This window comes from Lepisosteus oculatus, chromosome 12, assembly GCF_040954835.1.
Source record: "Lepisosteus oculatus isolate fLepOcu1 chromosome 12, fLepOcu1.hap2, whole genome shotgun sequence".
In the NCBI taxonomy this organism is placed as follows: domain Eukaryota; kingdom Metazoa; phylum Chordata; class Actinopteri; order Semionotiformes; family Lepisosteidae; genus Lepisosteus; species Lepisosteus oculatus.
Genome location: NC_090707.1, coordinates 9197351 through 9211154, shown reverse-complemented (window position 1 = coordinate 9211154; position 13804 = coordinate 9197351). Strand labels below are relative to the sequence as shown.

At 38.8% G+C, this 13804-nt stretch overlaps 2 protein-coding genes across 3 annotated transcripts in view; both read right to left on the bottom strand.

Moving 5' to 3' along the window:
* Positions 1-4459, bottom strand: part of map2 (microtubule-associated protein 2) — a 136286-nt gene extending 131827 nt beyond the window's left edge. For both annotated transcript variants that reach the window (XM_069196646.1, XM_069196648.1), the window contains exon 1: positions 4386-4459. The gene's annotated coding sequence lies outside the window, so the exon portion shown is untranslated. The remainder of the gene's footprint in view (positions 1-4385) is intronic.
* Positions 4460-12386: 7927 nt separating this feature from the next.
* The window catches only part of kansl1l (KAT8 regulatory NSL complex subunit 1-like), a 31387-nt gene continuing 29969 nt past the window's right edge, over positions 12387-13804 (bottom strand). The window contains exon 16 of the mRNA XM_015358569.2: positions 12387-13233. The gene's annotated coding sequence lies outside the window, so the exon portion shown is untranslated. The remainder of the gene's footprint in view (positions 13234-13804) is intronic.

Below are 13804 nucleotides of genomic sequence, written 5' to 3'. Positions count from 1 at the left end.
GTTTCTTGTTGCGCCAAGCAAACAAAAAAAAATCATGTTTACATATACAGTATTTAACTAAGTTCTGTGTGCAAATGATGATGCTGATGTTGCATCCAGGTTTTTGTACATTGCCAGAAAAGCCCCATCACCTCTCCCATTCACATCACCTATAGTACAACAGAGCAACAGAGTGAGCTTCCAAACAGAGAACTTGAATTCACAGTCTAAACCACATACAGTATATTGCTGTACTGGGAAAGCTATATCATCAGACTCAGACACGGATTTGGCAACAGTTACAATTAGCAGTAATTAAGTCAATAAATGATTCAAAACACTGGGAAGCAGAGAGAGACAAAAAATGAACAAGATACTCAGCTTGCATGACAATCTCAAGTCAAAAGGCAGAAAAGAAGGCCTTTGAAGGGAACCCAAGAAGAAATGGTTTCAAGTTCTGGATCTGCTACGAACCAAAGGTCCAGATACAATATTCAGCCCAATTGTATGAGTGCTATAGGATTGAATTGGAATACATCCAATTGATGCCCGGCAATCACAGGCGATTGTGCAGTAAATAGCACATGATAGGGTGGAATCCACTATAGAAAGTTCAGCCAAAAGAAAATCAAGCTCTTCTTGATAGGTTGAGACAGAATGTAGTTCAATAGAGGAAGAGCGCAAAGTGCAATATCTATGCAATCCATGGCTACAAACTCTCTTATAAAGGTATTTTTGGCTCCAGCAGAAAGGGGAGGCTCAATAGTAACCCAGTGTGGTCAGACTGCAGAGGAACTCAATCTGCTGTGCACGGCCTGTCCTCTACTGCTTGTCATGCAGATGTGAAGGACTCATGTCTAATGCAGCACCACTTGTAGAATATTAAAATGGAAATCTTTATATACCCTTTTAGCATACAAAGTGCTTTCACAATTAGCAAATCTAGTGCAGAAACATTTTAATTAATTTGTTCAAATATTCATGGGGTTCAGCACATTGAAATCTAAATATGAACAGTAAAGAGAACACTTCAAACCTACCCTGGAGCACTATACAACAATTCTGCTAATTCAAGACAAAGACACAGAAAAACCCGACACTTGGATGGAAATCAGAAAAATCCCAAATTCAAAAAGTGTCTGTAACATCGGGTACCATTATGCTGTCTTTACTTTTCCAAGTGGATATCAGACACTGAATACCTGCTGAATTAGGATGGCATCAGAACAAAACAGGGAGAACCCAGAAACATGTTAAAGACCAAACCTCAAACATTTAACTGACCCTATATATACAGAATACATTGAGCACATGAACTGAAAAGTCTGTTAAATGTGTATATGTAAATCATGACTGCAGTTTTACTGACAGGTAGACTAGTGCTTATCACACAGCTACTGTATTACCTTTATATTGAGTGCTAACACACAGTAGGTCTGCTGCTCTGTACATATTTTCACCCAAAAAGCAGATCACACCATACCCATTACATCAAATCACTTTAAAAAATGCCTGTGAAAGATTTTACAATTCACAGGACCTTCCTAGCTCTCTGTGAAAAGCAAGGACACATTCCAAAACACTTTTCAGTATTTTGCTACAATATATAGTCACAGATAAGTGGTTAAAAATATTTTCTATAATTTAAAACTGTTCTGTTTGAAAATAAAAAATAAATATTACATTATATATTACAGTTCTGTCTTACATAACATGCATAAAATGCAAAACAGCCTAAAAGCCTTCATAATTTCACAAAAGTGGGCAATACAAATTTTTCACATGAAGCCTATTCACTGCTAATTTTGACAACTGCAATTACTGAAAATTACTATTTGAAAATTACAGTACTGCGTATAGTAATATCAATCATAAATTGAGAAAAAATGCAGAAATGCAGTATTCAAAAACACAATGAAAGTCTTGAAAGCTTTAAAATACAGCAGGCATCTCAAAATGGCAGTAATACGATGAGGAATGAAGAGCTATTATAAAAAACAGCAACAGTGATGTTGGTGTTCAAGAAATGCACCCCCTTTTCTCATGAATGATCATGAGTTAAATCTGTCATGCACTCTGTGATCGCTTCCTTAAAAGCAATATACAGCACCCCCATACCCCACGTTATTAGAACAATGTGAGATACTTGCAGGAAGAGTGAAGAATTAAAAGGAAAAGCTTCTTGTGTCCAGCATTAAACAGACTGGAGGCTGTTGATGGCATTTGTTTTTCTTCAATGGGCACTGGCAATCTTTATATTGCAGAAGGGTGATGAAAACTGCACAATATAAAATAATATTGTACACACTTGTGCTAGAACTCATCACTGTGAGGCATAGTGAACAGAGGCTTGGTCCCTTCGTATCTCTGGAGTCTGAACGGGGATTTTGATAAAAGAAGACAATCAGAGTCAATGATTTGCCATCTCGCTAAAGACTGTAATAATATTACAATAGTGCGGATTGGCATGAAATGCGCTGGTGCAAAGAGCAAGCCAAAGTCAACCACAGAGCTCAAAGCTGCTTGTGTTGAAGAATGGGCTCATATCTTCTTTTTTGAAACTGGCCCCAAAAAAGAAAAATAAAAGACTACAAACTGTAACAAAGCAAAGTGTGCAGAATATATTAGAGTTCTTAGGTCAAACTAAGAAATTTGGGGAATAAATGCACGTTTAATCGTACTCATGTTATTAAAATCTGTATTATCACCAAACTACTTTTATTCATAATTTGCAATTGTACAACAGGTATTTAAAGAAATCACGTTCTTTGTGCGATTTCCAATTTTAAGTGCCCACATACTTTCCGTGCATGTTTCGGGAATACAACATACCAGCATCGAAATGAAAGTACTGTAAGTGTTTTTGTAAGTGCCAACGCCACCTGCTCTACAACACAGCACTTATCGCCCCGGGGGAACTTCGATAAGCATCCTGCTGGGAAAGATCCTATCCCTCTGTCCACTGAAGGCGTATACAGTGTTCAAGAGATGCGAGGTTTTCCTCTCTATGGGAGGAGTCTTTACTGGTATCGCCCCGCTGAAGTGAGAATTGCGCAGCGGTGGTTAAGGTAATGACTGCTCCCACCGCGTTATTATAGCCTGCGATTTGCTCTTGAGCCTTTTGGGAAAAAAATGTGTCTACTAGGGTTCAAAAACGGCGAGATCACATTGCAGTTGTCCCAGGTTTGTGATTATATATGGAAAAATGCTTCTTCGCAGTTGAACCATGCTGTTAAAACAAATGCTGTTCCCCCGATCTCTTGTAGAGCCAAAGAAACGTGCTCGGATTACAAAGGGAAAGAGCAGCTAAAAAACGCAGGTAAGGAAAGCCACAGTGACCTGTATTAGCAGTAGTGTTTAAATAGTCACAAAGGCAAGCGTAGAAATGTACCGAAAAATACTATGTCATAGGAGCGATAGTGAACAAAGTGTCTACCAGCATAACCTAGTGATGATCTGGCACCTTTTGTTGTTCAACACATTCAACAGTTTCAGATCCTATTGTCTTATATGATTTTCATTTACTGGTTGATAGTACCTCAGTGCAACAGACAGGCGTGCTCTGTACATCAAGGGGGTTTAGGCGACGTTTTGGATTCACGAGTGATAATCCAAAGCAAAACGTCACCTCACCGGCCCTCAGATTCCGCACCCCGAAACCTCCCCATACCGCAGTCTTTCTAAAGAAATGCACCGAACTGCAAAAGCCAATGTGTAATGAAAATCATTTCGATTTAAACAATTATCTTTTGTCTGAGATGTTTAATAAAACTGCTATAATGTGTATATACTGTATAATGAAGAACCCCCCGTTGTCTTTTGTTCACATCTTTTCAGCACTAAGCGCATTGGACCTGCCTAACACTAGAGGGTAATTGCAGTGGTTAGCGTACAGGTATCTTGCGAGGCACCAGAGACTGCAAATCGTATTGAAAAGGACAACCCATGCGTCACTTTACTACTGATTCCTACCTAATTCTGAAATGTTTCACCCCCCTAGACACATTGCATCTCTGCAAACATGGAAGGGCACTAAATACAAGACGCGACAAAACGTCTTTGGCGAAAGATCAGCCCCTGTCTGAGCTAAATCCTAGTGCAAATCGAGGATCGTACTCGGGTATAGCTCAGGCAAAAATCACAAAATTAACCATTTTGGCTGCTTTTGCTGGACTTTGAGTATTGGACAGAACACAATTTGCTAGTTACTGATGCGTCAATTTTGGAGGAACAACAACCCTGGGATTACCTAACCCCTTATCCAAGATTATTCTTTTATTTTGTACAAACCGGTATTAAACTGTATTTTAAAGCAATTATGGTAACGCCCATCACGTATGAAAGTGACAACAATACACGTAATGCATTCGTTTTTCCTTGTTTTTAATAATTTATCTTCCCCCTACCTGTTCGGTGCTACCAGTCCGCTGAAGAATTAGCTCGGAGCTCGTAGACAAACTGCAGAATTAAAGAACACTGAGCTTTCTGACTCCTCCCACTGTACTACCGTAAAGGACGCTAGAAAAACGCATTTATGTTATTGCTTTTGAATAAAACTAAGAAAAAAAATCACTTAAAAGACTAAATAAAAAAGACAAGAATAATTATCCCCTTTAGTTCCCATATGCTGTTATACAATATGTACTTTTGTAGATATGCCTTTCATGTTAAATAACAAAAACTCCGTTAGAGATAGACCCATTTTCATAAATCCTTTTGATCCACCCAGGCTGAAAAATGAGTTGCAGATTGTATTTGTGAGATCTCTGAGAAAAAGTCGTTTTGTTTGATGTAATAATCATTTTGCATTACTTTGTCAGGCATGAAAAAAATAGTCCGTCAACTTGTTATTGTTTGGGATTTTTATTATTATAGGATAGTGTTGTATTTCAAGCACAAGTGATTGTTCAGTGTAAACATCGAAATTCGATTCTGACTTTGGGCATTCATGCTCTCTGGGCCAGTCAAACCTAGTCATATCTAAATGTGTTTACAAGAGTTCAAATGTAATATATTCTTAGGGGGGAAATGAACACCTAATCCATCCTTTTTCTAGTTTATCTATTGCAGGATCATGGGTGAACCAGAGCCTATCCCAGCAAGCAACGGGGCACAAGGCAAGATACACCCTGAATTGCTGCCAGTTAGTTGCAGGGCACACACAGACACACACCAGGACCAGTTTTCCCAGAAGCCAGTTAACCTACAAGAGTGTCTTTAGAGTGTGGCAGGAAACCATTGCTAAGATGTGCAGAACATACAACCTCCATGCAGATATCACCTCCGGAATTGAACCCCAGGTCCCAGTACTGCCAAGCAACAATTCTAACCATGGTGCCACTGTGCCACCCCTCGAAACCATATTACAGCATTAAAACCCTTGTGTTATTCACGTGTCTAAAATAAGCTCACATTTTATTCTAAAATGCTTCTGTTAGAAAATATGCCCTCCTCCTTTAACGCATGCTTGATCCTGCTTGAAAAGGAGGTTCATACTCATAACTATCCTTGTTTATAAAGTCAGTCCTTCAGCCTCAACATGCTTATCATAGTCTGAGATTTTAATAACAAGAGACAAGTTGAGGTCTCCATATTCTCTGAAAACTGGTTTTGGTCTCATGGCTGGTAACAGCACAGATGTCCATGAATCCTGATAGATGGAGTTCAATATTCACTTACATTCATTTACATTTACGTTAAATTTATTCACATGACATAACACAACTGGTACGTCACTCTGGCAACCTATTACTCAGAGATGGAAAAACTCTCACGTTTTAATTAATTATTAGGGAAGGGACATTTGAATCAGTTGAATCTTGGAGCGTTCGTTAATTGTGTTGCAGACTTCACACTCTGAAACCTGAATTCGCCCATCACTAATCAAGCTGCCTCTGAGAGTAGCAGAGAAGTATTAGGTAGCAGCAACACTAGAAGAACAGCCATCCAGGATTTCCATGTGAAAGCAATTGAATGGTTTTCAGATCTAAGTTTGTCTGAGCAGATTACCACCCACAGCATTATTCATTCATTGTATCAAATTAAACTTTTTGACTCATCCCTCCTCTCACTTTCTGCTGTGTATTTTATTATCGGTGACATATGTATTAATCAAGAAGGCTCCTCAGTTGCCTCACGCTGTATTTCATGGTGACGAAAAGCCAGTATTGTATATGCATGAAAGCAGACATTTACTCAAAACCGTCACCACAGGAATAAGCACAGCGCGTTACACAGGCACAACACAATGCAGAGTTTTTTTAGTTGTTTTTTATTTAGAAAGACAAAAGTGCTAGATGAAAAGCTGTTTTTTTTAGATTTAGCTTTAATTATAAGCTTCACATAGAAAGTGTGTTGATTTTTCAATAGGGAAAGAGGCTGGAATGTCCAGTCTGGGCTGGGGCGGTGATTGTCAGGTTGTGCTCTGTGTTTGAATTGCCTGCTGTAACCATAACCCTTCTGTTTCAGTGGTGGCATCTCTGTGGGTTTAGAAAACCACAGGTCACAGAGAGCCACTCAGCAAAAACATGCATCCTTATAGCATGCTCTGTCTAAGCAAGTTGTTAGAAACATAAAACCATCAAGCCCCCTTGCTCATCCAGTTCCATGTTTGCACAAGGATTTTTTTAAAATGTGTTCAGAAAACAAAACAGCCACACTGAGGCTGAATTGGTTTAACTGAATTGATCAAATTTAACATCATGCTGTGCAATTCTCCATAGCAATTGGAGGAGGCCACATTTTGTTATGATGTTGTTACTGTTCTTTTTTTCATTAATATAATGAAAAATGTTTATTTTAACACTATACTGCCAATACTACACCTTTAAGCAGGTGAAAATATTACATTAACACTGATAAATTGTGTGCCAACATATTCCCTATAAGCTCACAGAAGATTCAAGCCACACCTTGTCTCGCCGGTAAAGAACTAAGAATTGAACTGGCAATGTATCACCATTATTCCTCTGTTGATGTTGGTGTAAGTAATAAAATGCAAATCATATTTGCCTTTTTTGATAAGAGTTTAAGACCTTACCTGGTGTGTAACATACAGTAGGACAGTCAGAGGGGTATAAGGCAGGAGCTGTCTGTAAAAACAAATCTTGATTTCCCTCCCTGTCAGCAAAAGCAGGGTGTGGAGAATGACAGTGTTTTTCCTCAGTTGGATCCTATTTGGATAAAGTTGTGTGCTGTTGGGATTTACATTTTATTCTGACAAATATTTTCCCAGTATAATTTGATCGGATTTGTGAGTCATGAAGCCGTTAATCTCAGCCTCTAAACAGTGATAATTCCGAACTGCCTTAACACTGTTGGATACACTGAGTTGGTGTTTTAAACCTTAACAGTACTGAACCGGTTTTGAACGGAGCTTTTGTTCAGGAGGTTTGTGATTTTTATATGGGCTTGATCGCTTTACACAAAGCTTTTGTTGGGGGGGGGCTAAATGATGTTTGCCAGTCACAGAGATTTGCGAAAGCCTTTAAACAGGAGAGAGCTCTTCTTCTCCAAGGGGGGGGTGGGTGCCGCACACAGTGACTTGAACACAAATCGAAAGATGTGACGCTGCTCTCCGATGGAAGAGGGAAGGAGGTGGGGGTTGTGTGTGACGGGGGGGTTTAATGACTCTCTCTCTCTTTTACACACTGTTCAGCCAGGGGAGGGAGGGGGGAACGTTTCGCACACTGAAGAGTCTGCTCATTGCTATGGCTACAGAAGCAGCTCTTGCTGGGGTATTTACAGGGAGACGCCAGGTCAGGCATCAGTGCAGCCCCTTCAGTTAACTGCATAGAAATGGAATGGGAATTTTAGCTCAGCTCCCCACATCACAGCTGCCTGGATTTAATATCACTGAATTACCTTTCTTTTCCTAATGGAGATTGCCAGGCATGTGGCAGAAAGGGCTGTAATGTCAATGGATATGCTACGAGAGGGCACCTAAATTGTCCCCCGGACACTAAAGATTCGATTGAGTAATGGTGGGGATTGTGCAGATTTTCACATGAGTGTTTGATTTGGATATATACAGCATAAGATTTTGTTTTTGCTCACCGGGCAAGTCAAGAGACTAGGAAGTTCATTAAGTAGCTGAAAGGCTTAAATCAGAGCGAGGTGGTGGTATCCAGCCTACTGTTGTTAAGATGTTGTCTCTATTGAGGTCTTCTTCTTCGTTAGTACTAGTAAATAAAGATGGAAAATGGTTTGCATCAGTCTCAAGTGTAGTTCATGTGCAAAGGTCCTCTTGGCCATGCCATCACAAGCATCCACAAAAGTAAAAAGGTCTGGTTAACAAGGTCTCAAGAGCTTGAGCAAAGACGGTACACCAGCACCTTCATCCATACACTTCACAAACCATAAAAATTAATTGCATTTATATGGTGCTTTGCATCCCAAAGCATCTCAGATTGCTTCACATACAGCAGGGCACCAACGTCCGTAGTGCTGCACTCACCTGGGTTGGGCCATTATCACTACACTGAGGATCAGGTAGGGTTAGGGTTAGAGAATTTACTTCACCAGCTGAAATAAGGGGGAGCATGAGGGAGGTCAGATTGTGCAAGCCCAGACTGGAATTCAGCCAGGAAACCTGAGCTAGCACCCCTATAGTTGTGAACACTGCTATGGTATCATTAATAGCCGAGAAGTCAGGACCTCATCCGAAGGGCAGCTTCTCCTACACTACCGTTCCCTCAGTCACTATACTGAGACATTAATTTGGAAATTCTGCTCCTGCGGGATCAGCACAGTGACACAGTGGTCAGCATTGCTGCCTTGCAGTGCTGGGGACTTGGGTTCAGTGCCAGATCTGGGATGACATCTGTGTTCACGTGGGTTTCCTCCAAGTGCTCCGGTTTCCTCTCACAATCCAAAGACATACTCTAGGTTTATTGGTTTATAGGGAAAATTGGCCCTGAGTCGGTGAGTGTGTGCGTGTTTGTCTGTGCCCTGCGATGGACTGGTGTCCTGTCCAGGGTGTGTCCTGCCATGTGCCTGATGCCTGTTGGGATAGACTCCTGCTCCCACACAAGCCTAAATACAAGCAGTTCGAAAATGGATGGACGGTCCATACTGTAGGTAAGAGGGTCTTCTAATGGTCCACAAGCAAAACGTACAAAAGCCACCTGGTTTTTCCTTGGAAAATTCCCATTCCAGCTCTGCCTAGGCCGAGCCTGGCTTGGCTAGTGACTTCTGATGAGATTGCTAATGCTGGGGTTAATAAAAAAACAGAATTAACAATGTTAGCAATTAATTAACAGGTTAGCAGTGTTCCTAATATGGTTACTATGCCCTGTGTTTTGTCAGATTGACTTGCTTCAGCTCTATATTCCTCAGGCTGTCAGTGGCCATTGAGGTTTTGATTCCCAATGTGTGTGGCCATGTTTTCAGAACATAGGGTTAAAAAACCAAAACACTAGGTGTTAATACAAGACTTCAGGAAACCCACTACTCGCCATTTTCTGAACATCATTATTATTTTTTATGACTGAGCAGTGATCATAAAAACAACTTCTGTGCATTCTACTGTTACTGAACTGTCTTGTAGTCTGGTGATGACTATGCAAAGTGTCACCAAATCTTGATCTATTTCTGGAATGCTACTGTGCTTTAAAAAGTTAATTTTCTATCTTAAAGAAGGGGAAAAAGTCACTCTCTTGCTTTCTTCAAGACAAATGTAATGAGTAGCCATCAAAATGTCCAAAGTAAGAGAAAGAGTGATCTGAGATTAGGGAATAACAGGGCAGGGATGTAACAGCCTGATGACTCATTCTAATTTTTCTAGGCTAATGAGCTATTGCATCAGATATAATCAATAATGTATCTGAATCCCATGACAGACAGTGCCTCCAGAGACTGCAGTAAAAATACATTACTTTTAATATATATAAAACACTGCTGTATCAAAGAGTGCCACTGCCATCATTGCACATTAGAGCACATCAACACATTATAACCCATTACCAGCAATTGTATGACAGTGAAATATTGAATAATCATGAAGTGTTATTTAATTATGAACTAAAAACATGACTATGAGAAATCTTAGTCAAACGGATAATTCACAAAAGAAAAGATGTGATTTTTAAAGAGAAAACATCAAGGCAAATGCAATATCCTGGCTGAAATAAAAAATCGACCACATTGAATCTTAAATAAGGTGGAGTAGTCAGGGGGATTGCAGTAAAGGGCAAAGCAGTTAATTAGCATATTTGTCAAATGTTTTTACCCATATCCTGACCGCACTGATAAAATTCACAGTCTCTTTTCTGCTTTTAACTCATCTCCCATTGAAGTCAACTTTACCAGCATGTGTAAATAGGGCAGGGATGGCTGAATAGAGCATATCAAAGCATGCTGCACCACTAGGGTATACAAATGATTAAGAGGGTTTGCCAGCTCTGCACATCTCACACAGCCACAATTTATAAGCCTGAGATAAACAGTGTGAGAGAAAATACTTTGTGAGGTTGTTTAGCACTAGTGCACTCAATTATTAATTAATGTTTTTCTTTATTTAATGTTACCGTGTTTCATGAACCTGTACTTACAAGGTTTCATAAACTACAGCAGTAAGGCAGTCTGAATGAGTCATTCTGAGGCCAATGGAAACTAAATTTAGTTTCCCTTGCCCTTGAAATTCAGTGCATTATCTTGGCTGCTTTTGCATGTTGATCTAGATAAGCTTAGGATTGCAGCTGTATTCCCACTGGGACCATTTGGTTATCAATGAAACAGCTTTCTTGGAACTGTTGTGGGTTCCAGTCAGTCTACGCATCTATTTTATGGATCTGAGCTTGAAACAAGAGTGTTTTGTGTTATGACAATGAAGCATAGCTACAGTAAGTAAATTCATGTAGAAACAAAACACTAAACCCCATTCCCATTGCGTAAAGACTGTGTGCTACTTTTTGATCAAGTTAAAAGCTTTTTAAAAAATGCAAGACTGCAATTTTAATTTCTCCACACGCAGCTCTTGAAATCAGGATTGACACCACAGCCCCACCATGTGGATTAAATGTGTTCTGTAACTCCAAGATTTAATCTTCTTGCGAAGGAACACGAGAAGCAGCTGCTGCTCCTTTGAATAACTCCTCTTCCTTGAAGCTACAGTACCAGCTTTGTGAAGGTGGTGTAAGCAGTAGTGAGCCCGAACAGGGGTCCATAGCCCCTGAGGAAGGCCTGTTCTCTGTGGGGATGAACTCTGTTTTAACACAGAATTCCATACACACGTTGAGCTCTGCAATAGGAAATAGTATAGAACCGGAACAAATAAATGTGTTTAATTGTGATGGTGCCTGTGGCCAAGCATAGGCGCTCATGAAAAACAGGACAAAAATGATACAACAATTAAAAAGTAGGACATGCCGGCTAAAATCGAGGTCCTGGGACAATCAAACAGCTGTCTTCCCTTATGGATTTGATTTAAGAACGTCATAATGAAATGTAAGAATCACTGCTAAGGGTTATTTTAAACTTTTAAACATCATTTATTAATCTGATGAAAATGTCTTTATGTACCTACACTGGTCTAAAATAATCACAACATAATATGTTTAAGGAATCGGTTTGTACTGTACAGCTGTAGTTTCTGTCGTCTTAAAATTGCTTTGAATTGTGTTAGTATTCCTACTGCTGTGAATTAGAAGAAGAGGTTAGAAAATGGATGGATGTATTATTACTGAACCTTCTACAATAATCTCTCATACAGGAGACATTAGAATTTGTATTCTGACACCTACCTAAAGCATTTGTAGTTTTTCAGAAATGGCCCTTATAACACATGGGCACTCTGGGGATTTATTGTGCCAGGGAGTTTTGCCTTGAGCACTGTGAAGAGCCACTCATGCAATGTTGACAAGTGAAAGGGTATGACAACTTGGGCACAAGCGTACATTTTACATTACCAGTATCCCCAGCAGTTTTCATAGAAAAGCCTGAAAAAGAGCAACAATCATAGTCTGTCTTCACATATTACATACTGCCTTTTCATTTAGTGATTTGTGCAGAAAACATAATTATTTCCCTGCCTAAACTATGCCTTTGTCAGCCCCAAAACTCCAAATAATATACTAATTATGCCCTGAACAGAATCACACTCATTACAAATTCAGTTCTATAATACCCTCAATGCTAAATGCTCTTATCGCAGACTCCTATTGCCAAATATGAAAAACATCTGAAATCTCCACTTCTACTGTATGTACAACACATAAGATCTCTCCCTGTCCCTGTCTGTGTGACTGTGTGTCTCATGGAGAGCAAGTTGGGTTATGTGAAAAGACAAATTCCTAATATAAGAAATTGTATATGGCCAATAAAGTGATCTTATCTTAACTAAAAAGCAGGTCAGTTTAAAGCACAGCTCAGATCTGTTCAAGGCTGCATCAGACAACAGCAATCTGTGCACAGTACTGCAACTGAAAGAAAAGTTGGAATTTGTGACATGAATACAGATCTCAGTTCTCCAGTGAATCTGGTCTCCAGTTAATTCTGGGAAAAACATAATGGAGGTAATACACCAATTTATTTTCCAACATTAAAACTGAGAGATTTAAGAATTTATTCTTAATTAAATCTTCTATTCATCACAGCACTATAACATATCTCAGAATACAACCTTTACAAATACAAAACTTTATAAACAACTTACAGTATTTATTTTGTGAAAATAAAACAGCAGCTCCATTTGACAGTGTATCAATGTGATGAATGAGAATATATTATTAAAAAAAATAAAGTCTGGAAATCTTTTCTGTCTCATTACAGACTGGTTCTCCGATAATAACATTAATATGATCTAAAATACATAAATCCTTTACCAGGATGTAGTTCTTTCTATAAGTAATCCAATTACAGTATAAACTTTTTGGTCTGCTAGACTTAAGACATTGTCATACTTTTTTCAGCTATCCTGTCCACTCCATGAAATGTAGAACATCTTAACTAAGATGTCTCCTTAAAAGAATGGTCTTTCACAACAGATGACAATGTTTTTTTTAATACAGAATTTTAACAGTCCTGTTAAAAACAAAAGATGTTGCAATATAAAAGACCATTTACTATAAAAGTTTCTTCACAATGTTCTCATAACAAGTAAGCTCTGCAGCTGATCTAAGAAAACAGAAAACATTGAAAATGAAAATGAACATGGAGTATGACCACAGTGCCTCTGGTAGCCTCTGGTTCCAGTTTAGTTCAGGAGTTGCCAACTGGGATGACATCTCTTCCACAGTCCCAAGGACTTCGAGGACCCTGGGAAGTAATACACCTTTAAGGAGCTTTTAAGGAGGAACAAATCAATATCATCTGCACATTCAGCAATATGTAAAAAAATAATACAATTTATTCAAATTGAATTTACTCTAGTAAATAGGAAGTATATTGTATATAACATACCTGAAACGATAGGCGACACAGGTCTGACACAGAATGCACATAAGATATAATGTACTGTATATCTATATGGAATTACCAGAAAAGTCAGAAGGCACAATATTTTATTTAATTATATTTCTTTACCAGTCAGCATTCACAGGAAGCTTTACAAGGGCCGTACTGTCAAGATAATAAGCTGCAGCTAGGAAAAAGCTTTGCCAGAAAAAGGCTTTGCACTTTATTATTTACGATCAGTATTATCTTTTTAGATAATACTCTACTATTACTTTTGAATAAAATCCTGTGTCAAACTGTTTTTTCCATTGCATTTGTCTTTTATATATATCCTATATAGCCAAAAATCTAACTATTTCCATTCAAATGTTTACAATCTTGCTAACTTTGTATCCAAATATAATAAAAAACAAATTCACATCCAAATTTTTCC